The sequence below is a fragment of the Stenella coeruleoalba genome (assembly GCF_951394435.1).
Source record: "Stenella coeruleoalba genome assembly, chromosome: 14".
NCBI classification, from domain to species: domain Eukaryota; kingdom Metazoa; phylum Chordata; class Mammalia; order Artiodactyla; family Delphinidae; genus Stenella; species Stenella coeruleoalba.
The window spans coordinates 58520934-58543415 of NC_137160.1; the positions used below are offsets into that span (position 1 = coordinate 58520934).

Below are 22482 nucleotides of genomic sequence, written 5' to 3' on the forward strand. Positions count from 1 at the left end.
TTTATGGTGCTTTAGTGAGATTGTTCATGGACGTGATGAAAAGATTTCAAGTTTAAATCAGGGTGCAGGATAGCAATATGCCGAGAAATCACTTTGACATTTTTAGTGTTATGTGGATGTAAAGAAGTATTGCTTGAGCTTAATCAATTGTTCCGATCTGGAAAAATCACAGGTTTTAGTCTCTGATGTTTTCAAAGGGTTATTTTACAGATTTTCAGTAGAGAAGTTACTTACATATACTGATATGTAGATACGTGTGTATGCAATTTGAGTAATTCTAAACGAACACGTAATGAACGAGTAATCTGAATTATGTCGTCACATGATATGAACCCCAACTGAGTCTCAAGCATAGCCTTTAGTTTTGGGGAAAGTTGGTTTTAGAATTTAGGTACTTCTGTGACAATTCGATAAAAGTTGATGGCTTTATTGGAAATTGTCGTAGTTTTATAACAATTGTAATTCATTCCAGGAATTGATAGGCTGTACGTATCTGTTTCAGTAGAGGCACTGTTTTGGATTAAGCGTTGTTTTCTCTCGGTTTTTGTTTTAGGTTTAGTTTTCTCGAATAAGCGTGTATTATCTAAATATCCTAAGACAGTTTTTAGTTAGGGGTCAGGCATTTTAATAAGTAGTTACATACTTTTTCAACAGTATAACATTTTTTTTTTTAAGGTGGTGTCTATCATGCTTTGTAATTCTAGGATTCTTCTCTTTGAAAACCAGCCTTCCCACAAACTTTTCTCCAGGGGCTTCTTATCTTTATGACCACAACCTATTAATAAGCTTATTTTGTAAGTGAGAGAAGGTTTCATTACTAATGTTTTTCAAACTCACTAATGAAAAGTTTAAAGAAGATGCAAAAGCACATAAACCTCCCATCAGAAGAGGATGCTGCTTCTCCCGTGGTTTAGCGTTTAGTCATCAGAAAGCCTGCATTTATACTGTTGCTCCGAAAATCAGTAGGTAGGGCCGGTGTTAGGTGGGGAGCAGGAAAGCTTTAGTCATTACCCTTGGTAGCCTGTGGTCCCCCCGCCATCCAGGGCGGGCGGCTGGCAAGGCCAGAGCCTGATAAAGGGGTGGGAACGTGGGAGAGGAGAATGAAAGAAGAGCACAGGTCTGAGAAGGGAAGGGTTGTGTGTGCTCACCTGTAAGAACACAGCTCTGCAGATCCCGGCAGGCAGGGTCGCTGCTCTTCCCCTCTCTTTGCTGTTAAGGGTGAAACGTATGGAGAGTTTAGGGAGGAGGATCAAAAGAGTGACAAAGGGGCAGGGAGAGCAGGTGACAGTCCTACACGTTGGTGGCTTTAGGTGGCCTGGGGGAGGGCGTGGGGTGTGTTCAGCCTGTGCTGCTGGTGAGCTATGTGTATACCTGTGATGCTCAAAAACCAGGCGTGCCCGAGGGTCGCCGGGAGTGGTCCTTCCCGACTTGGTCTCTATGGCCGGCATGGTGACTCTGATGTCCAAGGCCCCTGGCAGGTCCCACAGCATCCCCAGGTGATCCTGGCCATCTTTCGAGAAACGTTGTTCCAAAAGAACAGTTCTTAAAGTGTTGTTCTTGGACTAGAAGCCTCAGCATCACTCAGGAACTTGTAGACAGGCAGACTCCTGCCCCCTCCCCCCCACCCCCAGGGGGACAGAATCAGAAAGTCCTGGGGGGAGCTGGGGGTGGGGGCAGCAGTAGGTGCTAGAACTAGCCCTTCAGGAGCTTGGGATGCCAGACATAGAGTGTGAGTTCTAAAAGGCCTGGCATCCTCATTCTGCATTTTCAGCCTCCCTTAACAAGAGCTGAAAGGACCTAGGGATGAAAATATAACTCACGTCCATGCACTTGTGAACACCCCTGCCCCCCATCAGCACGGCCCAGGTTATGAACAGGCCGATGGGATGGTGCTGTGACTCTCAGCCTGTTAGGGGAAACCACCAGAGTGATGTTTCAAATAATGGTCTTATCTGGGGAAGATATTGGATCCAGCCAGTTGTGAAACGAAAATGAAAAAAAGTCTCCTCTAATTTTACTTACCACAGTGTAAAGTTTTAATTAAATCTTGCAGTCACGATTAGCCACTGGAAATTTCTCTGGGTTGATACTGTGTTTCGAAGATATTTGTTGGCTTGTTGTAAGAAGGGCGTAGCCCAGTGCACTTATTAAAATGATGCTTTTAATTCAAGTGGATGTTTATTGAGCACTTACTGTTGGGAAGGCCCCTTTAGGGGGTCGGGGAGGCATTGGGGGTGGTAATGGGCTAAGAACGGAAAGATACAGTTAACCGTACTTTGGAAAGTTGTCCAATTATTAAAAGTTTCAAAATCTACTGAAATCGAAAGAAGCAAGGACTGTCTTAGGCGAGAATGAGAAGTTTGCATAAAATTTGGAATTTTAATATGGAAATGTGACACTTTGCCTTTGGAAATGAACTTCACTTCCAAACAGAAAAGAGAAGCTTTTCAATATATACCTCTTTAAAGTACTGATAATGTACTTTAATGTATCTCCTAAGATAGAGCCTCGTTTCTCTGTTAGCCACAAAAGACAATCCCTGACTCTCTGTCATTTAATGCTCCAGGTAAACAAAATCTATTGTGATGTCATTTAACAGACATTTATCTTAAAAACACTGTCGCCAGACTTTCAGAGAATCAGTGGCAGGTGGAGTGCTTTCCACGTGGCAGGCAGGCCTCCCGCTCCCTGCCCCTCCGGCTGCCATCCCCAGCCCATCACTAGATGTAGCTGCATCCCCAAACCCACCTGCCTGCCTCACCCGCAAGGCTTCCCGGATGCATCTACTTACAGCTGAAGGAAGGCACGCTCTTGATGGGCCTTCACCTGCTTGTAACTCATTCCCATCAAAAGAAATTCTTTAGTGGAAGTTGCTGCATTAGTCGCACTTCTCAACACTGACCTCAAGACAGCTTTAGGCTCTGCCGTGATTTCTTCTTTTTCTGGCTGTGTCATAAATGGCTGCTGTTCTGTGTATAGCAGTGGGACTTGGAGAAGTAGTGTATCTGGCAGCTAACTCAGAGTTCATGGTAACCACTGGTGCCTTCACCATCAGGCCTTTCGGTAACTGACCAGAAGAGTGGCCACCAGCAGGTGTGTATGACGTGTTCACGAGGAATGGGGGTACCGCGCTTACATCTGCAGGAGACGCCTTCTCCAGCATCGCCGGTTCACGTATCTAATTCAGGAAGTCATTGAAATTTGGACATCTGGATTCAGTCCATTTTTCTACTTAAAACTGAGAGGACTCCTGAGTTGTTAAAAACTTTTTCTGTGAAGCAGAAAGTTTGGGCCCCGAGTTGGAGGCAGGGGGAGGGTGGAGGATCTGATGCAAGGCTGTGTCACTTACCTTCAGGCTGGGGCTCCAGGGGAGGGAAACTGTGGTGGTCAATGATCCAGGACCTGCAGCCGACAGCAGATGGGAGTAAAGTTGTCAGAGACTTGTCAAAAGGGAGAAGTTTTTAGACCTTTCCTTGGAGAAGGAGACTAGCGTTTAACAGAATGATTTATTTAAAAATACAACAGCCTAAGCAGAAGCAAAGCGTTTGCTTTGTGTGGGGCACAGAGCAGAAACACTTACAGAGCATCGGTTTTTCTTCAGATGGGTGAATGCTCACTTTCATCTCTTTCCTATTCAATATGCAGAAAGCAGATTTATTTCAGACAGTGAAAGAAGATGTTTTCGTTTGGGTTACTGTGGATGTCAGAGGCCCGGTACTTCTCCCCGGTTCCAGTGGTGGAATCAGAACTGGGACTCTGGTGGGCTTCTGACCATGGGTGAGGGGGCTGGAACACACCCCTGCAGTCCAGTCTCGATGGGTTCTGTTTGATTTCTCTTCTCAGCTGGTGTAGTTTGAGACATTTTAAATCATGTCATAACCAGGTGCTTGAAGTTGGCTTGTGATATTCTCTTTAGACACAAAACTATAAAGTTGTCTAAAGCATTTCTTTTAAAATAAATACTCATAGTATATAAAATCAAGTTACTGAACAGTGTTTAGCATGTAGTAATCACATAGTAAATTAATGAAGTTAATAAATATTTGTTGAAGGAATGAATAAATGATTGAATAAATTTCCCTTAGGGAAGAAAAAATATCAAATTACTTCTGCTTACTGCTGTTTTTTTAATCTTTCTATCAAGTTTGATTTTTTTTTAAAGCATTTGTAATCATCTTAACAGTAGGCCCAGGTTGTGGGTTCGGTGCTTGATACCCTTAGCAATTTATAGGGGCATAGAGATTCAGTCGCTAAATTTAAAGGTAAACAGTTACCTTTTGTTAATTAAACGTGCAAAAGTGAGCCTATAATTTTATCGTGTATAATAAAAATTTATAAATCAGTTATGGCCATAAAGCAGAATTTTGGTATAATACTGATCTCTAAAAAAAAAAGAAATTTACTATGAGGTAGATTGACCATGTTTCTACTCTAGGAGCATTCGATTTTAGTTACTGGAGTGTTAAAAGAACCATGTATCACCAGTAAGAAGTTTCCGTGACAGGCAATAGTATGTATCATCTCCTGTTTTTATTTCTGATATAGAATGAAATTAATTGCACCTGCTCAGAGCTCAGGCTGCACCTTTCCATCAGCTCATGTTTGATTCGCAGGCAGGCTCTCATTCCTTCTTCATTCACTGTGGCATATTCTCAGGTGATGAAACTTCATAAAATGAGGCTGCTTTGACAACAATCTTGTGATCTGTTCTCCACTTCCTAGACTTTGGACACCTAGGCCTAGGAACGTGGTGTGAAAGCTCCACGATTGACATCCGTTGGCATATGTCCTGTGTGTATGTTATGGGGGCTCTGGCCCTATTTTCTCTGTCAGTTACCATTTCATCCTGTTCGTGTGGCTTTTTAGAGAGCCTCTCCCTTTGTTGCTAGCCCCTGTGGGGAGCTTGCTGAGAGGCCTGTGTTATCGACCTCGGAAGGTTTGGAGCGGGGGTCCGGCCGTCACAGTGGGACTTGGATAACTGGAGGGTGTTGTGGCCTGATGTCAGCTCTGGGGCCCCTGGGGGAGGAAAGAAGGGCAGAGGTGCCCCGGCACATCAGGTGTTCCTGATTTCAAGTTCTGTTTCTGCCCCTGAACAGCCATGTGGTCTTGGACATGCTGTTGGATTTTTCTGAGGCTTAGTTTTCTTTTCTGGAAAAAATACCTTTTAGGAGTATCCTAAAGACTAAACAAGTGGACCAATGCCACGAGGTTAGGAGGCCTCATGAGGAAAAGAGGGGACCAGTCAGCTCTGCCATTGCCCCTTGTAGGTGTAACCACACGAACTCCCCGTTTTTCTGTCACAAAGGCTTAAATATTGGCAATGTCATATGGTTCAAACTCATAGATCCCCTGTCTGGGTCCAAGGCTTTGTTATTTGAGTTGCCTGGGGGCTCTATGGGTGGTGTGTATGTAGATGTGCTTATACACATATTTATGTTATAAACATATGGCCAACATTATGTTTTAAAGAAAAAAAAAAAACCCTTGAAAGTTACAAAATGACCCCCTTAGAACTGGCACCGTGAAGAGCCAGCACTGCTTAGTGCTGGAAGGCAGTGTCAGACACCTGCATTGGAATCACCCGAAGCTCTTCTTGTAAATGCAGGTATGGAGCCACAGAAACTGGTAAAGAAACACCTCTGATGATCTTTTTTTAAAAAAATTAATTTTGTTTTGGCTGAGTTGGGTCTTTGTTGCTGCGCACGGGCTTTTTCTAGTTGTGGTGAGCGGGGTGCTACTCCTTGTTGCCGTGCGCGGGCTTCTCATGGCGGTGGCCTCTCTTCTTGCGGAGCACGGGCTCTAGGCGTGTGGGCTACAGTAGTTGAGGCTCACGGGCTCTAGAGCGCAGACCCAGTAGTTGTGGCGCACGGGCTTAGTTGCTCCGTGGCATGTGGGAATCTTCGCGGACCAGGGCTCGAACCCGTGTCCCTTGCATTGGCAGGCGGATTCTTAACCACTGCGCCACCAGGGAAGCCCCCTCCGATGATCTTGATGCTCGTTAAAGTTGAAAGCGTACTGGCAGGACGTTAGCAATGACTCAGAGACCCTGCCCTTTGGAGAATTTATCACATCTTTTCTGACTAGTGTTAAGAAAGCATCTGAGGATGGTTACATGAAGTTTCACGTACCACACTGTAATTGACTGGAGACTATTTCTCTTACGAAGCAGAGGCTTTCTGGTGTCAGAAGAGAAAATGAATTACAAAACACGGTATTTTATAGAAACTAAGCCACTTTGTACCCGTCTGTCAACTTGGTGACCTCCAGTAAATGTGACATCCATCTGGAATTTTTAGGGTATAATAAAAGAATAAAGATATTTCAGAGAATCAGAACACAGATCATTTTAGATCTTTAGATTTGCAGCTGTGAGCCGAATTTTGAGATGACTCATTCAGAGAAGATAACAAGACATGATGACATTGGGGAGGTAATTTTCCAGCACTTATTTCTATCTGACATTCATTGAAACATGGACACTGTAGAAGAATCGGTCTTAGGGGCCCCATAAGCAGGGGCCAAAAGCGTGGCATTTTTATTGTAGTCGTTCCTAAAAGACTTGCTAACCTCAAAATGGGCATCCCCGTCTGTTACAGCACTTGAAGTTTCCACCAGCTCATCATTTTGACCAAGGAAGAAAGGTGCTTGTTGAAATGACATCTCTGGGAGTGGTGGCTCATTAAGTCATCTTAAATATGACATCCCCAACTCGCTATCACCTCAATAAGTTAATATCCTTAGATGTCAGATTTCTCCCTCGTAAAATGAAGACGTTTGATTCAAGAATCTGTAGGGTCTCTCCAAATACTTAGAGAGTCTGACGATTGTCACCTGAGTTCACATTAGTTTGTCAGGTAGCACGGTGTAAGGGAATGAGGCCTGGATCCTTGGGTCATGTTTGATAGATGAGGGTGAGAGGGTCCAATCTGAGATGGCACCTGATGCAGCAGGAAGGTGCTTGTTAACAGGAAGTGGGTGTAGCAGGGATGTTGGAAGGATTTTAGGCGCTTCCCACGTTTGCCATCGGCTGCCTCTGCTCAGATGTGCACAGATGAAGCCTACTCTTTTCCTCCATACTTGGGGATGTAGCTGCCATCCACAGCTGCCACCAAAGGCTCTGCAGCAACAGGGATGTTTAGGCCGGGCTTTTCTGCTTAAATCTTGGCAACATAGATAAGCCTTATTTCAGGGGCTTAGAATGGATAGTAATAAGTGATAACTATATATTGGGCATTCATTGTGTGCTGGGTACCGTGCTGAGAGGCTATGATATTCTCAAACCTACCGCTGCCCACTAGCTAGTCAAAGCTTGGCTGAGGTCTTTGGTGGGAGCTTTGGGAGGTAAGGTGGTCTCCATTCCTAACAAAGCCAGGTTCCCTGAGCACGGGGTGCGTGCACTGTATTGCCTCTCTCTTCCCCTCCCGGTGCGCACAGATGCAGGTTGCCTTTTCCTGATTTATGCCTTGATTTGATGCCATCCACCTGTACTGAGGTATGCTCTGTGCAAAAGCATTTCAAATGGAGTGTCGGGTCTGTTAGAAAGATGCTGGGTGATGTTTTATTATGTGATGTAGAATCTTTATAATGACCTTCTGGGGAGCTTCCTTCGGGGCCACAGTTCCAGGAAAAAGTTTGAGTTTCCTTGTGATCTTCCTTCTTGTGGACACAGCGAATTGTATAACTCATCACGTTTTCCTCTTTACGTGGGCTCTTAGGATGCCAGATTCACATATGTGTGCTGTAGTAGTTAGAACTTTTTTGAACAGAAAACCTCAGTCAAACTGGACTTCATCAAACAGGGCATGTGTGGGCTCTTGCAACAGAGAAGGCTCTGGGTAGCCCAGCTGGTCCTAGTGGCTCAAGGCAGTCAGGAGAGTTCTGTGTCTCCCGGGCTGAGTCCTCCAGCTCCAAACCCAGTGGAAAGAGAAATTCCCTCCCCGCCAGCCGTACAGACCACTCCTGCCGTGGGGCTTGTGGAGTCAGCTCACGTCACCTGTCCCCACTTTAACCTCGTGCCCTGCTTGGCCCGCCCACTGGGCCAGGCGTGGGGTCCGCCCGCAGTAGCCACAGGGAACGAGAGTGCGGAAATTGAGGCTTCTCCACGGAAACTCAGGCTCTGTTACCCGCTGGATAGAGTGGCTGCTGCCTGGGCCTAAAGCCGCAAAACACCGAGAGCCACGATCTCTGCAGTAGAACCTTAATTCTGGCTCCTTTCCTGGGCCTGAGTCATAGTACCCCTCCTCACTTGTCTCACCTCATGCCCCTTTATCATGCTGTGTTTCATATATCATGATAAGTGCATTGAGACTTTTGGAACTGGGTGGTGGTGACGGCAGAAAATAAATGAGTTCCAAGTCTTAGCATCTGAGCATTCAGAACGCAACTTCTGTGTATGTGCACTTCTTTTATGTCCTAGTGACACCAGGAACATGGTCTCAGCTCATTAACAATGAAGAACACGGGTGTGGGAAGACGTTGGGGGCTGTATGATAGCCGGGTTCAGTAGTTCCCCAACTTACTGTTTAAAGCATCAAAACCTTTTGGTTAAGCAAAATCTTACATGGGTAGAAAAGCCTAAAAATCTTTTGGTTAAACAGAATTTGATGTGGGCAGGTTTAAAAAATGACTCTCCAAATTGGAAAAGCGGGTATCTGATGAGCTACTGCCCAGCAACAGATGCCCCAGGCTTGGTGGCTTGAACGACAGCCATCTACTGTTTTTCCTGTTCTGTGGAGGGGACGCGTGTCTGCTGGTTGGCCGGCTTCAGGCTGGTCTAGGATTGGCCTCGGCTGGGCTGCCCTTCACGTGGTCCTCCACCCTCCAGCAGGGAGAGTTTCCAAAGAGAGAGCAGAGCGTTGCCAAGGCCTCTTGGCTTATACTTGGGGAGGGCACGTTGTCACCTCTACCTCATATCCTTCTGGTCACAGCCAGTCACATGGCCAGTCTGGAATCTAGGGTGGGGAAATAGACCTCGCCCTTGGTGTGCGGGGTGGCAGGGCCACGTTGTGAAGGGTGGACACAAGGACAAGGGGAGAATGGGGCCCTACACAGGGCTCTGCCAGGCCCCAGGGCCTGCGTCCCGAGTTGCCTCTGCTTTGCAGAACACAGTTGGGAAATCATTGGCACATGAGAAAAGGGAATATAGAATTGCAAGACCTGCATTCGAGGGCCCACCGGCCACTTGCTGTCCTCCGAGGGGAAGCTGTTGAGCTCGGTGGACCCAGTTCCTTATCTGTGAAGAGGGTCATTCTGGGATGTTCTGATTCAGAGGTTGGCTTCAGAGATCGCATATGTTAATGGATGGTATACAAAGGAACTTTTACAAAGTGCTGTGTCTCTGGGTGTATTCTGGAGGTGATTAGAGTTTGCTTAAACCTGAGTTCTCATCCTGGCTGTGTCATTCATCAGCGGGACAGTCACTTGGCTTCTCTGAGGCTGTTTCTTCATCTGTGGAGAGCGATGCTGTCTTCCCCCTTGGTCACCCTGGGGAGAACACAGCGCCCCATCTGTAAGAGCCACAGCCCCTGTTCCTCTTAGAGGCCTGTGGCCACAGGATAACATTGAGCCATTGTCTGGTGTGTTTCCTTTATGTCTGCAAGCCCCAAAGGGTGTGGGTCCCCAAGCCCCAGGTTTTCTGCAATTTGTAATTCGATTTATCAGCTTATTGCTACATCCTCTGGCTTCTCAGGAGCAAGGGAAGAGGAAATAGGAATATTTCACGACGCTAGGTGTTGGTCCTTCACGTGTTCGTTACCTCCCAAAACAGTCCTGTCAGGTGAAATGGTGTCTCTGTCATTTGATGGTTTTTTGGAACTGAGGCCCCAACATTTCAGGATGTGGCACAGACAGTGGGTACAACTCTTTGTGGATCCCAGGGGACTCCATCCCTCCAGAGCCTCTGGGGCCCAAAGCACAAGGCGTAATTTTTAAGTGTGCTTAAGTATTTCATACAGTTTCTCATTTTGGTGTTAAGGACGATTGTAAAGTTGGTGTAAACCAGCAGTGCACTGTAGCCACTGCTATTTCATAGCCTCTGAAATAGCAAATTAGAAGGAAACGTACTCAGCTTCTAAGTAACTTGCACGAAATGAATGGATGAGAGCTGTTATCCATATTTTTCACAAGCAGAGGAGGGGTGAATGCTGTTTTCTCCATGGTTTGAAATCCTCTAGATAGAATTATATTTTTGTAATTTCTTGTTTTAGCATTTGGAGATCGGATTGAGGTGAAAAGTGTAAAAACCTTCGCAAAGCTCTTGTCCGTGTGTGTTCGTGGTCTCAGGGGCAAAATGCCACTAAGGTCAGTGAGATTTTATTTAAGACTTTTCACTTCAGGTGGAGGTGAACAGGCCTTTGGAGATGGTTGTTAATCACCTTCTTTAGAACAAATTGCATTTGCTTTTGAGCTTGGACAAAGGCAAAGATAGCACGTAGATCCCTACTGGAAGATTGAAAACACTTCAATGAGTCAGGTCTGATTGCAGTCATCACGGGAAAGAACTATTTGGTATATAATAGTTTACAAGGGTTAGGTACTTTGCTTATTTAAATCACTTTTTTTGTTGCAACATCATTGGGGAGATCTATGCCAAAATAAACCGTGCATTAATAAAAGTAGAATAAGTGAATATTAAGAGGTTATTAGCATCTTACAGAGTGACTTTTTTTTTTTTTTTTTTTTTTTTTTTTTTTGCGGTACGTGTGTCTCTCACTGTTGTGGCCTCTCCCGTTGTGGAGCACAGGCGCCGGACACGCAGTCTCAGCGGCCATGGCTCACGGGCCCAGCCGCTCCGCGGCATGTGGGATCTTCCCGCACCGGGGCACGAACCCGCTTCCCCTGCATCAGCAGGCGGACTCCCAACCACTGCGCCACCAGGGAAGCCCTAGGTTTTTTTAACAGAAGTATTTGTGAAATGATTGTCATTGTTAACAGATGCAAATTTACATGTAAGTACCTATTTTGGAAAGATTCCTGAGCAACTGGAGGTAAAATGAGGGGGTCTGTCCATTGCTAGGGATGAGGGAGAAGCCAGGACTGGACCTTGGGATTCTGATGTTTGGTTCTACCCCCAGGTGGCACGTGATTTGGGTCAGGTCTCCTAATTGTGACTCAGGTCCCAGAAGAATAAAATGGATATTATAATAACTCCTTCGAGTGCCTAAATGATGAGGATCAGATTAAATAATTTAAACATTTGCTTTCTCAGCTGCAAAGTCTTGGCCACTTGTGGTCATCACACACCTGGGTTGGTTGTCGGGGTTGCAGCCTGAGTCAGGACCTTCTGGGGGGCTAATCTGTGTGCCTGCAACCCCCCTCCCAGGCTGGTGTTTAGTGAAAATCAAAAAGCTGCCAGCCCCGCGTGGTCCTCCTTTTGCTCTTTATAGATGGGAAACTGCGGTTAAGTTGGCATCTTTTCTCCTTGGGATGCTTTCTGAGCGCATCCTGTTTGTTCTCTTCTGGACCAGCCCTCATGTGCCAGGATTATCACTGATGCCTCAGTTCTATGGACCGAACCCGAACACGGGGTGAGGCATCTTCCATGGTGGGGAGGATAGTTCAAGAGTTGTTTGTAGGGCATCCTTTTCCAGAAACGAATAATTATCGAGGACTAAGCCTGGACTGAGGCAGGATGAGATCCTCCGCCGGAGGAAGTGGCTGTGGCCTCGAGGTTGAGGACTCGTGGGCTGCTTTGCGCTCAGCCCTTGGGGTCCAGGGGTGTCCAAGATGAGGGCTGGCTCACAGGCACCCACAGAAAAACTTGATGGGCACAGGCAGGTGGAGGGCTGGCCTGCAGGGAGCTTGAAGCTGACTCTGCAGGAAGGGAGACCCTTGAGGGCAGCTCCCAAGCCCACAGGGGTGGGTGTTGGTGGAGATAGGACCCCCCAGGGGGCCTGTGGGCACTCCTAGGTGTTGTTCAGAGGGAAGGGAGAGAAGTGACTTCCAAATATCATCTTTAAATGTTTGGGTTTTTTTTTTCTCTCTTTAAATGGCATGTCTCCTAAGCAATTAAGTTTTTGAGGTGGTGGTTGTCTACCTAGAGTAGATGCAGAAGGGAAAAGGCCTGGGGAGTTGGGGAGAGGGACCCACTTTTCATAAGTTTTTAAATTGGAAGATCATTTTGTGGCTAATGTGGTGTCTCTCCCTCTGTCCCCAGGCAACCCGATATATATATGTATATATATATTTACATAATATACATGTATATTTAAAGCATGCATTGACTATAAAGTATATTAAAATTATTTTTGTTTTCAGAACCACTTCTGAATATTTCTATAATTCTGGTTAAGTAAGCTGCCTTTAAGTTAAAAACCAACAGATGTGATCTACTCGGTTTACCTGCCAGCAAATGAGAAGGTGCAGGACTGGACAACAAATCCTTTAGAGACTAGTTGGTTTCCAATTTTTTGCTTTGAACAATTTGGGGAATGAAACTAATCAAGCTGTCAACTTATAAGTCATTATGAATAATTTCTGTTGCTAGAAATTAAAATAGATAAAATGAAATTAAATAGAATTAAAATTTCATTCTTATACGTGTTTTTTGTTGCAGAGAAGTTTGATAAGTCATCACTAAAAGACTCTCAAGTTTAAACATGTTATAACAGGATAAGATTCTATGGAGAAATAAAATGTAAATAACAGCTCAGGAAGAAAAATTAGTCAGGTAAAATTTCTCTCTATTAAAGAAAACCTCGTTCATGTATTTTTAAATGGCCAATGGACGTATCAAATGCCTTTGGTATTTGGATTCTCTCTCTGATGGATGCCTTTATAAGATTTTTGTAAAAGTCTTACCTTAAAATGTCAGTATTTACCATAGGGCATAAATTTCCTCCTCCATACATCTTATGGAAAAACCCGAACGAACTTTTTTGGCCAACCCAATATTATGTTAAAGAAATATATATGTATATACACATATACACGATTTTCGGTCAAACCTTAGAAATGAAGATTTAGGCTAATCGGTGAATGAAAAAATGTATGATACCATTCCATTTATCATAGCAGTCCTCATAAAAGCTGTCATTCAAATCAACCTTACTTTCTATCAGAAAGAGTCTAACAGTTTTTAATTTCAAATAAGTGTTAATTTGCATTTTGAGGAAAAGATTTAAAAACAGCAAAAAGAAATATGACAGATTATTAAAAGCAGTTTAGTCAAGTTTAAAATGATGTAGATTTAATAGAATTAATTATATTCTGTAATAGGTTATAAAACCATGGCAAATCTATACTGTTTCTCATTAATTTATGGGAATGTAATATAATGGTCACCTAAAATTATGAGGTATTATGAAGTGACGATTAGGGTTAAAAAAGCATGTGCTGTTTTTCTGTTAAATGCATGTGAATGTGTGTATTGAACTCTGGTGTTTTACCTCTGGGAATAAAGAATTATGGACATACTTTCAAAAATAACTACATCAATTTCTGAAGATATAGGGATCCAGTTTTTCCTATGGATGTAAAAGAGAGAAGTACGTGCTACTCAAAATAAATTGACACGGCAGCAAACTAAAACATAGCATGTTTTTGTTAAGAGAAAATATTAAATATTTGTGGGGGTTGACTTTCATTGAAAAACTTGCTTTATAAATAAATGTTTCATAAAGTAGATATTAACTGTTTTACTGTATAATGCAAACAGACCCTAAACTAAATCTCAAGGATTTTTATTTGTGAATTTTTCCTGTGTAATTTGAAAAATGTGGAAAGTGTTGCAATTATATTGAAAAGAATCAGCGTCAGGAACGTCCACATTTTTACTTGTTTGACAGTTGTTTTATTTCCAGCTAATATCATGCTTGAGTGTGAGTATATTTGCTAGAAAAGAATCATTATATTTAAAACTAATTTTTTTGCATTATTATTTACTGGTATCATTTTTAAAAAAATTTTCACCAGTTCTTTGGCTGTGAAGTGACTTCTTTATGGTCAAGGGAAGGAAGATGTGTGGTCGTTAAATTTATAATATATCTGATTTTATAACGTTCCACAAGGACTAAAATATTCTGTCTCTAGTACGGTACATTTTCTTACCTTTAAATGAAATATGGATACAACAGGGAAGGTCATGGAGCCCTACAGTGATTGGCTGGTGTTTGAGTCATCATTAAAGAAGGCTTCCTTGACAGTTACAGCTCACATTGTTTCTTTGAAGCTCTGGACGTTTTTATACTGGAAAAGTGTGCCTTCCTTTTGTATGGTGTGACATCTGTTGAGAAAAGGCGGGCAGGAAAGGAGGACCTACCTGATGCTAGGACGGGAGTTGGTGCCCTTTCCGCCGTCAGCGCTGTGTATGCCTTAATTTTCCCATAGCCTTAGCTGGGAGGTCGCCTGCTCCGTGGCTCTGTTGGGACTTTCACACTGACACTGGACATGATGGGGCCGGGCCCTATGACTGGGGGTCCGTAGCCTTTATCTTTCTAGCTAGAGATCTTAATTAAAAAAAAAAGACAATTTTTTAGAGCAGTTTTGAGTTCACACCAACATGAAGAGGAAGGTACAGAGATTTCCCATATGCTGCTGCCACCACGCATGCGTGGCCTCCCCCATCATTGACATCCCCCACCAGATGGTATATTTGTTACAGTCGATGAACTTGCACTGACACATCCTTATCACCCGAAGTCCATAGTTTACATTAGGATTCCCTCTTGGTGTTGTGTGTCCTATGGGTTTGGACAAATGTGTAATGACATGTACATGCAGTTACTATCACTGCCCTAAGAGTCCTCTGTGCTCAGCCTGTCTCTCCCCGTGCCCCTCCCCTGACAGGAAGAGGCAGAAACCCAGCTGGTGAACTTGGGTTTACAGTAAGTCCATTCTAGTCTTGACTAAGTCTGTGACTAAACAAATATTTTATGTTTCTCTGCTTCAGCTCCCCCTCCTGAGATGGAAACAAGTCATTACAATTTAAAAATAATTTAGATGGACTTTAGCTTCTGTTATTAATAATTATTATATGAATACCAAACAATAAACTCCTGATTTGACATGAAAGAATCTTGCAAAAACATTAGTTTCCCATTGTGTAACTAAATCTGCTGGACAATTGGTGGTTTCCTGTTGAATTCTCACAACTTGGAGGGAACAAGAGACACAGGGGGCTGTAGCCATCCTTCAAACCGCCTGCATGTCTCCAAGGCACTGTATTTATTTGAGATTTCCTTCTCCACTTTGTGTGGCCTTTCTGATGTTTCTTTAGTGGGATGTGGGTAGGAATTGTCTTACTACCTGGATCTTGAAGCACAGGCTAAATGGTTTGTTCAGGCCCTAGAGAAAGCCAGGGCTCTGGTTTCCTGTGAGTTCTAAAGCCAGGCAGCAAAGCTTTTGTGAACCCACTACTTGGGGAAATGATGAAGCATATTATCCCTTTACTAAGAGGAAGGCACATTTCTCCTTTGAATTGGTTTCAGAAAATAGAACACCAGCAGCTAGTCATTTTTTTTTAGTAATTTTCATACATAAAGATATTTATAATGTGCTTTGAGTGAGACTGGAAAACATGGCAGGATGGTGGGTTATTTGAGATCAACCCATGGGCCAGGGGTTGTTTCCAGAATGATGACCCTCTAAAGCACAGGTCTCTAGAATGTGCACCCCTGGAGTGTGGAAAGGTGATACATCAGTATGCAAAAGGGGGACAACTTTATTTAAATGTGAAAAAAATCCATCCTAAGGGAATGAGTGGCTATGTATGGAGAATCCCCTGAAAGCAATTCGTTAAAGCGTTATTTAGAGTAGTGAAAAGTTGGGAACTCCGGAAATATCCAACAATAGAGAATGGATTAAGGCATGGTCTATTCCTATGAGAGAATGTCATACTGATCACAGTATAGAGATGTGAGGCAAAAACTAGTGGCAAAATCATGTGTACAGGATAATGCCAACTTTATCAGATGATTCAAAATGTTTTTTTAAAAAATCTATGGAAATGTATAAAGTAAAAGCAACATATTAATAGTGGTTCTTTCCAGATAGCGGATTTGTTGGTTTTTTGCTTTCTTTTAACTCTTCTATGTTTGCTAGATTTCCTTCGATGTGTTTATATATCCATCTTATGTTGGGAGAAAGTTATTTAAAATAGTTGTTAGGGGCTTCCCTGGTGGTGCAGTGGTTGAGAGTCCGCCTGCCGATGCAGGGGACACGGGTTTAGTGCCCTGGTCCGGGAAGATCCCACATGCCGCGGAGCAGCTGGGCCCGTGAGCCATGGCCGCTGAGCCTGCGCGTCCGGAGCCTGTGCTCCGCAACGGGAGAGGCCACAATGGTGAGAGGCCCGCGTACCGCAAAAAAAAAAAAAAAAAAAAGTTGTTAGGTAAGAGTTGATTCCATGAGTAGTTAACTCAGTAAAGAAATGTGATGATTTGGGGAGTATGAACCAGCAGAGAGGAACCGAACAAGGGAAAGAGGAAAATTCTCAGAGGACACAATCTACCTCCACTTTCCCTTGCTCTAAAATGTGTAAAGCACAAACCATATAAACGTAGGTGTGAGAACACACTGCAGTGTGATTTTTAAAAACAGATTGTACCCTTAGCCAGCTGTCTCCTAATCCTCACTTGGCTGGCTTTTCTGTTGGAATTGTTTCTTTGCTAGAATGTTAATGGATTGGTTAATTTGTGAGCGGCACTCCTAATTGTATTAAATCTCTACAACCTTATTAAGCATTTGTGCAGAATTAGATCAGAGAGTTTGGGGAAGCAGCGTGCCAGTGGTCGGAGGGAGGGAGAGACAGGCTAGCAAGTGGGTCTGACCCCATCCCCAAATAATACAGCACAGAGTGAAAACCCCACTGCTGGAAGTTCAGAAGGATTCTAAAGCACATAAAACAGCCTCCTTGCTGTATATTTAAACACCACTAATGAGAGAGAGAGAGAGAAAACCAGAACCAGCTTGTTCTTTTTATTTAGATCTGTTAGGATTTACTTTTATTTGGGGGAAAAGAAATGAGTAAGAACTAACAACATGTCAAGAGTACTAGGTTTTTAATTCTGGTCGCCTGTGTTTCTATTTAGATACCAGGGTAAAGGTATTCTGTGCTTAAAGAGAGAGAAACGGTTTCAGAAAATAGAGTTGGACCATGTTTATTTTGAAAACTAAAGCCCCAATGGACTGAAATATACTGCTTCTTAAAATCCATGGTGGACAGCTACTTCCTGCTGCAAGTAAGGGGAGTGCATTCGGCCCCTGAGAAGGCTTAGCGCACCTTCCAGCAGTGGGTTTGGGGAGGATGGATGAGGAAGCTTTAACATTGACCTCTGGGCATGCTGACTGTGTCCCATCGCTTATCTGTAACTATCGGTGTACGTTTCCCCCCAAAGTGGAAAGTTTATTACTCAGGATTATCACAACAGTAATGGAAAACCAAGTAAAACTTTTTAGCAGCCTTTTGTTAGATTTAAAGTTATCGATTCCTTGTATTGTGTGCCTTAGCACTTTCAAAGGATACTGAAGTACTCTTAAGGATGAAGACGGTTCAAACCCAGAAGCAGTCAGAAGTTTTACTTTCTTGATAGCTCCACAGTACTGTGCTAAGAGTGTTTTTCTTGTCACTGTGGTTTTAAATTGGATGGTCCCACAGGTTTCGAGAGTCACGTGGAAAATAGAAAAATAAAGGCTATCGTTAATTTTAGAAGTTGTACATCATCATGTTTGTGCCGGGGATATGGGCTTGGAGTGTGAGAATAAGGCAGGTAGGACATTAAGGAAAGAGAGGGGGATGAGATGCTGCCTTTCCAGCTCCTGGGGAGCTCAGCTCAGCGTGTCTGTCACACGCCAGGTCAGGAAATCTGTAGGGATGTCCCAGGGTGTCCCCCAAAGCGTTCCTCGCCTCCACTAGGCAGGATCTGCCGTTTCCTCTGCCTGGATGCCATGGGGATGGCCCTGCCCTGGTTGCCACCAGCACAGGGTAGCCTTGTGGCCCTCCCTCCTTGCTGGCTGCAGTGTCCCACCTGCTCTGGACCGTTCCTACCCCCTGATGTGGGGAGCATTACACCCAGCTAGTGGCTGCCAGCCTCCCATCTCAGAGGCAAGGGAAGCGGCTCCTTATTTTAGCCCCTGCTCTGGGGCTGGCGGTGAATTGGCCTGACGTTTGTAGTCAACAGGGTCCTAGAATAGGGGAGTTAAAAGATTGGAGTGTGTGTTATAAAAAAGGGTTTAATTAGTAAATGCAAAGGTGGTGAACTGTGTGTGTGTGTGTGTGTGTGTGTGTGTGTGTCTGTGCACACATGTGCTGTGGCTGGGGGTTGAACTGCAGATAAAGGGGCCCTTTGCTTCGGAGCCCTTCCATGGGGGGTGGGGCGGTGTGGAGGCAGAGAGTTGCTGGAGGAACTTTCCATGTTTGTGAGAGGTGAACAGGGGGTGTGGCTTCCCCTCCCACCTGGATCTGAACATTTTCCAGACATGTACAGCAGGTTCCTTCCGTTCCTCCCAGATCTTCTAGGTCCTTGTAATAATGTGAGCACATTTCATGTTGTTACTCAGTTAAATATATAGGATGCTTCCTGGAATAAAATTGGTGGCAAGGAACGTGTGCCGACTGACTGCTTAGTTAATAATTGCTGGTGTGGAGCGTTCCTTTACTTTGCTTTTTTCCCCTTAATTGGCTGAGTATTAACAAACTCCTGGTTTGTTTCAATGGCGCAGCCAGTTTTTAATGGTTGTACAGAAATTTCAGGATGAAAGCTAAAGAATTAACATAATAAATAATTATTGTTTCCAGAATTTTTTTGCTGTTAGGATTATAAAATGTGTTAAAAAAACAAAGCCACTTGAGCAGAAAGTAATTGCCCTGACAAGCACGGTGCCAGCAGCGTTCATAATGGAGCAGCCCTTCCCTCAATGTCAGGCAGATTTGCGTCCCACGGAAACGTTTCCTCACATTATGGAAATGTTCTTTTCCCATCAGCAGTGGAGAATGAAACTCCAGGCTTCTAATTAATCTTGGCTGACGTTTGATTTCATACCCAAGTTCAAGGCAAGAGGTGGTGGGGTCTCCCCGCTCCTGCCATGTACATGACCACAGGCAAATTTCTCCATTAATGTCAGAACACATCTGTGTGGCTCATTGTCACTGCCACACGTCAGTCATTAATGCATTAGCAGTCACTTCCGTCCACTTGCTTCCCGCTCATTCCCTGCTGGAGGAAAGAGCATGGCAGGAATTTTACTTTGCAGGCCTTTAACCTTGAACCTCTGTGTTCATGACATAAAGAGCTTGTAATGCTTTACAGATTATAACTTGTAACGCTCATATGTTTTCTCCCAGCTGTGAATCTCAACAGCTTGGTGAGGAAGGCCCTACACCCTCAGTTCACAAAGGTGGGGACCAAGATTCAGAAAACCTATGTGGCTTTTGTTCCTAAGTCAGATGGAATGACGTTGTTCCTAAGAGGGTTAGAGGGCTCCTTTGAGGATAGAATTGTCTTCACCATGTCTCTCTATGACACCCCTCTCACCTCTTGCCCTGTCTAGTTCCTGAAGATGTTAGGGAAGCAGTAGACATTTTTGATTGTCCAAAGGAAAAAGAAAATCAGATGTATAGAAGAAATGGTAAGATCAATTCCCATTAATTAATTTGAAGTGGGGCATCCAAGGATAAGAAAACTACTAACATAAGAATGGAAAATAACCTGTATGTACCATTAGATATCGGTTGTGAGCTCCCTGGCGATCAGTGGAAGAGGGAAATGCAGGTAATCTTGCTCTGAGAGAGAAACCCTTTTCCTGCGCCTGGGTTTCCGCCGAGGGCTCTGTGTCAGCAGATCCAGTGATGTAATGGGCCATCCTTCTCATGGACAATTTCAGAGTCATTCTGGCAGCGTAACGCACGCAGCTATTTTTTCCTTTCAACCTGACCTCCAGTTTGAAGGAATACCTTAAAACAAGTCAGCGAAGGCAACTCTGTGGGAGGTACAGAGGATGCCTGGCTGATTTGATTGAGGGACAGAAATCAGCATACCTCGCTGAGGGAAAAACTTCTTCTTTCTTAAGTGATCGTCCTCGAAGCCCACTGCTCTACACTGCGTGTTGACGGCCAAGACCTCAGCAGCCCTGTCGCTGCGCTGTGGACTTCTAGAGCCTTCCAGTCTCTGAATGGCCAGGCTGGACTTGGACAGGAGCCAGGGTGCCCTTGAGGCGCAGACAGGACTTGGCTGTGATCCCAGAGAGCCCCACTGTTGCTGATGGCAGGGGCAGACTTTGCTGGGAGGATTTTGGAGCAGGCAGTCACCACGGCTGTAGGAAAACCTCAGGAAGGCGCCTGTGAAGTATCAAAATCTAAGCAACCTCAAGGCTTTCCTGATGTGCCTCAGAGGAGGAATCAGCTGCAAATAGCCCCTCTAGGAAGGAAACAGATTGACCTGCATGTGGAATGGCTTTTTTTTATTGGCTCCTTAAGTGCTGGGGAATATCTATCAAACAGTGACTTTTGTTCTGTTCAGCACTTTCAAGGGGGATAGTAATTAGGCACAGGTTGTTTGGGAACACCTGTTCATGACAGTGTCACCCTAGGAGATGCAGCGTGGCTGAGGGATGCTTTTTACCCCACAGAGAAGTCTCAGGTGGTTGTGTCCATAGAAGAAAGTGGGGCACAGATACTTCAATAGTGATGTTGCTCTATCTGCACTTTTAATATGTTCACCGTCACTGATAGATAGAGGGCTTCCCTCTTGATGGTATTATGAATGCTTCTGCTCCCATTTTTGGGTCTCTGCCACATTCTGTCGTTCATCTGTGAATATTTGAATTTGATGTACATCTCCTATCCTGAGGCCACTTGAAGCAGTGAAGTCTTCATTTACCAAGATAATAATAAAACCTAACATTTTCATAGTTTTGCAGTTTTTATTTTTTCCTTCTCCCCCAAACTAATTGTGTCCTAAAAAAATAATCCCATGAGATTGATAAATAGCTGTCGCATTTTAAAGTTAGGGAAATATACTTAGGCCTGGAAGGGCTAATAACTGGGATGTGAACAGTGGCCTTCGGGGTCCACACCCAGTATTCTTCCCATGACCCCATAGAAAATGTATCAAAAAAAGATGATAGGAAAATTTCCCCAGCTATCTGTTAGTTACAGACTAGGAGAATAAATACTCATGTGTTAAAACGTCGAATTCAAGTTTTTTACTTCTAAATGATTAAAGATATTGAAACGGAAATTCAGAAGTGAACAAAAGCAAATTGAAATGTAATACATTATTTTCAGTTACCTTTTTAAAAATATTGTATTTTCTTTCTAGATTTCCAATTATGAAATACTTTTCCACTAAATATTTAACCTTTAATTGGGACTAAATATATAAACTTGATACTTAAGGTGGGTGAGTTTTTTTTAAAAAGAATTACTGAGAAGGGTTGCTCAGGTAAAATCCCATTTGCTATTTTTAGAAAATGACCTAATTTCTCTCTTTCATTTTGGAGGTAAACGCTAGAGTATTATTTCTTTCTGTGCATAGACTTTTTCCAAGGCGTTATGTTTCTTCCCCCTTCCCCTAATAAGTAGGAGGGTGCTTCTTGGTCATCCCAGTGAAGATTCTCACCAGATAGGCACCTCATTTATAATTAGGTTAATTGTTTTTAATTGAACTTGATCATTCTCTGTCCCCGATCCCTGGAATGCTATGTGGCATATATAGGATGCTAACTTCTTCAATAAGTGAATGAGTTTCATAAATTATTGCATTGGACACCTCACCTTTTACCCTAAAACATCGCTAGCAGCAATCTCGTTATGTAGATAACCTTTTACACTTGATCTTAGCCAAAAGGCCAAGAAGCGATTGTAGATAACCTTTTTAAATGTGTTTGGCACACATACTTTGAATTTAAATCTTCTAAGAACATTTCAGTAGAATCATTTTTTTGTAGTTTCTTTAATTTTTATATATTATACAGTTTCCCCTGTAATTTCTTTTTGTTAAAGATAATATTTCTTTTTTCATAGAGCAAGTTTGGAAAATAGTAAAAATTACAGGAAGAAGAAAAAAATGTTTATAATACTGTCATTCATCCTTACCATAATTCAGTATTTTTCTTTCCAGTTTGTTTGCAAATTGTGTATGTGTTTTTAAGAATTAGAGTCATAGAAATTTCATCCTTTTCTTTTTTTAACTTAACCTTAAATTGTGACCTTGAATTAAATTAGCCTTAAATAATCTTAAACTCTATTTTCCTTATATCCTTAACATTTAAGAAGACATTTGAGAGCATATTTCCACGGCTGCATAATACTCCTTGCTATCGAAGTGTGTTTTTTATGCATCAATGAACACTGAAATGTTCAAAACCTGGAACAATGACATTTCTAAATGTGTTGCATTTACCAACATGGGATATTTTGCATTTTCAAAAATGGACCTTATTGAAAGGGCCCTTTTGAAATGAACGAGAAGTTCTAGACATCACATGAGATCAGATTCTTAACTAAAACAAAGGCTTGTATTTGAAAAACTTCCACATATACGAAACTAA

The 22482-nt window shown here is 43.3% G+C and overlaps 1 protein-coding gene across 8 annotated transcripts in view; it reads left to right on the forward strand.

The window, feature by feature from the left end:
• The window catches only part of PTPRM (protein tyrosine phosphatase receptor type M), a 798567-nt gene that overhangs the window by 58505 nt on the left and 717580 nt on the right, over positions 1-22482 (forward strand). Inside the window, exon 7 of one of the 8 annotated variants that reach the window (XM_079943436.1) lies at positions 10206-10299. The exons of the other annotated variants lie outside the window; for them this stretch is intronic. The gene's annotated coding sequence lies outside the window, so the exon portion shown is untranslated. The remainder of the gene's footprint in view (positions 1-10205; positions 10300-22482) is intronic. 8 annotated transcript variants of the gene reach the window in all.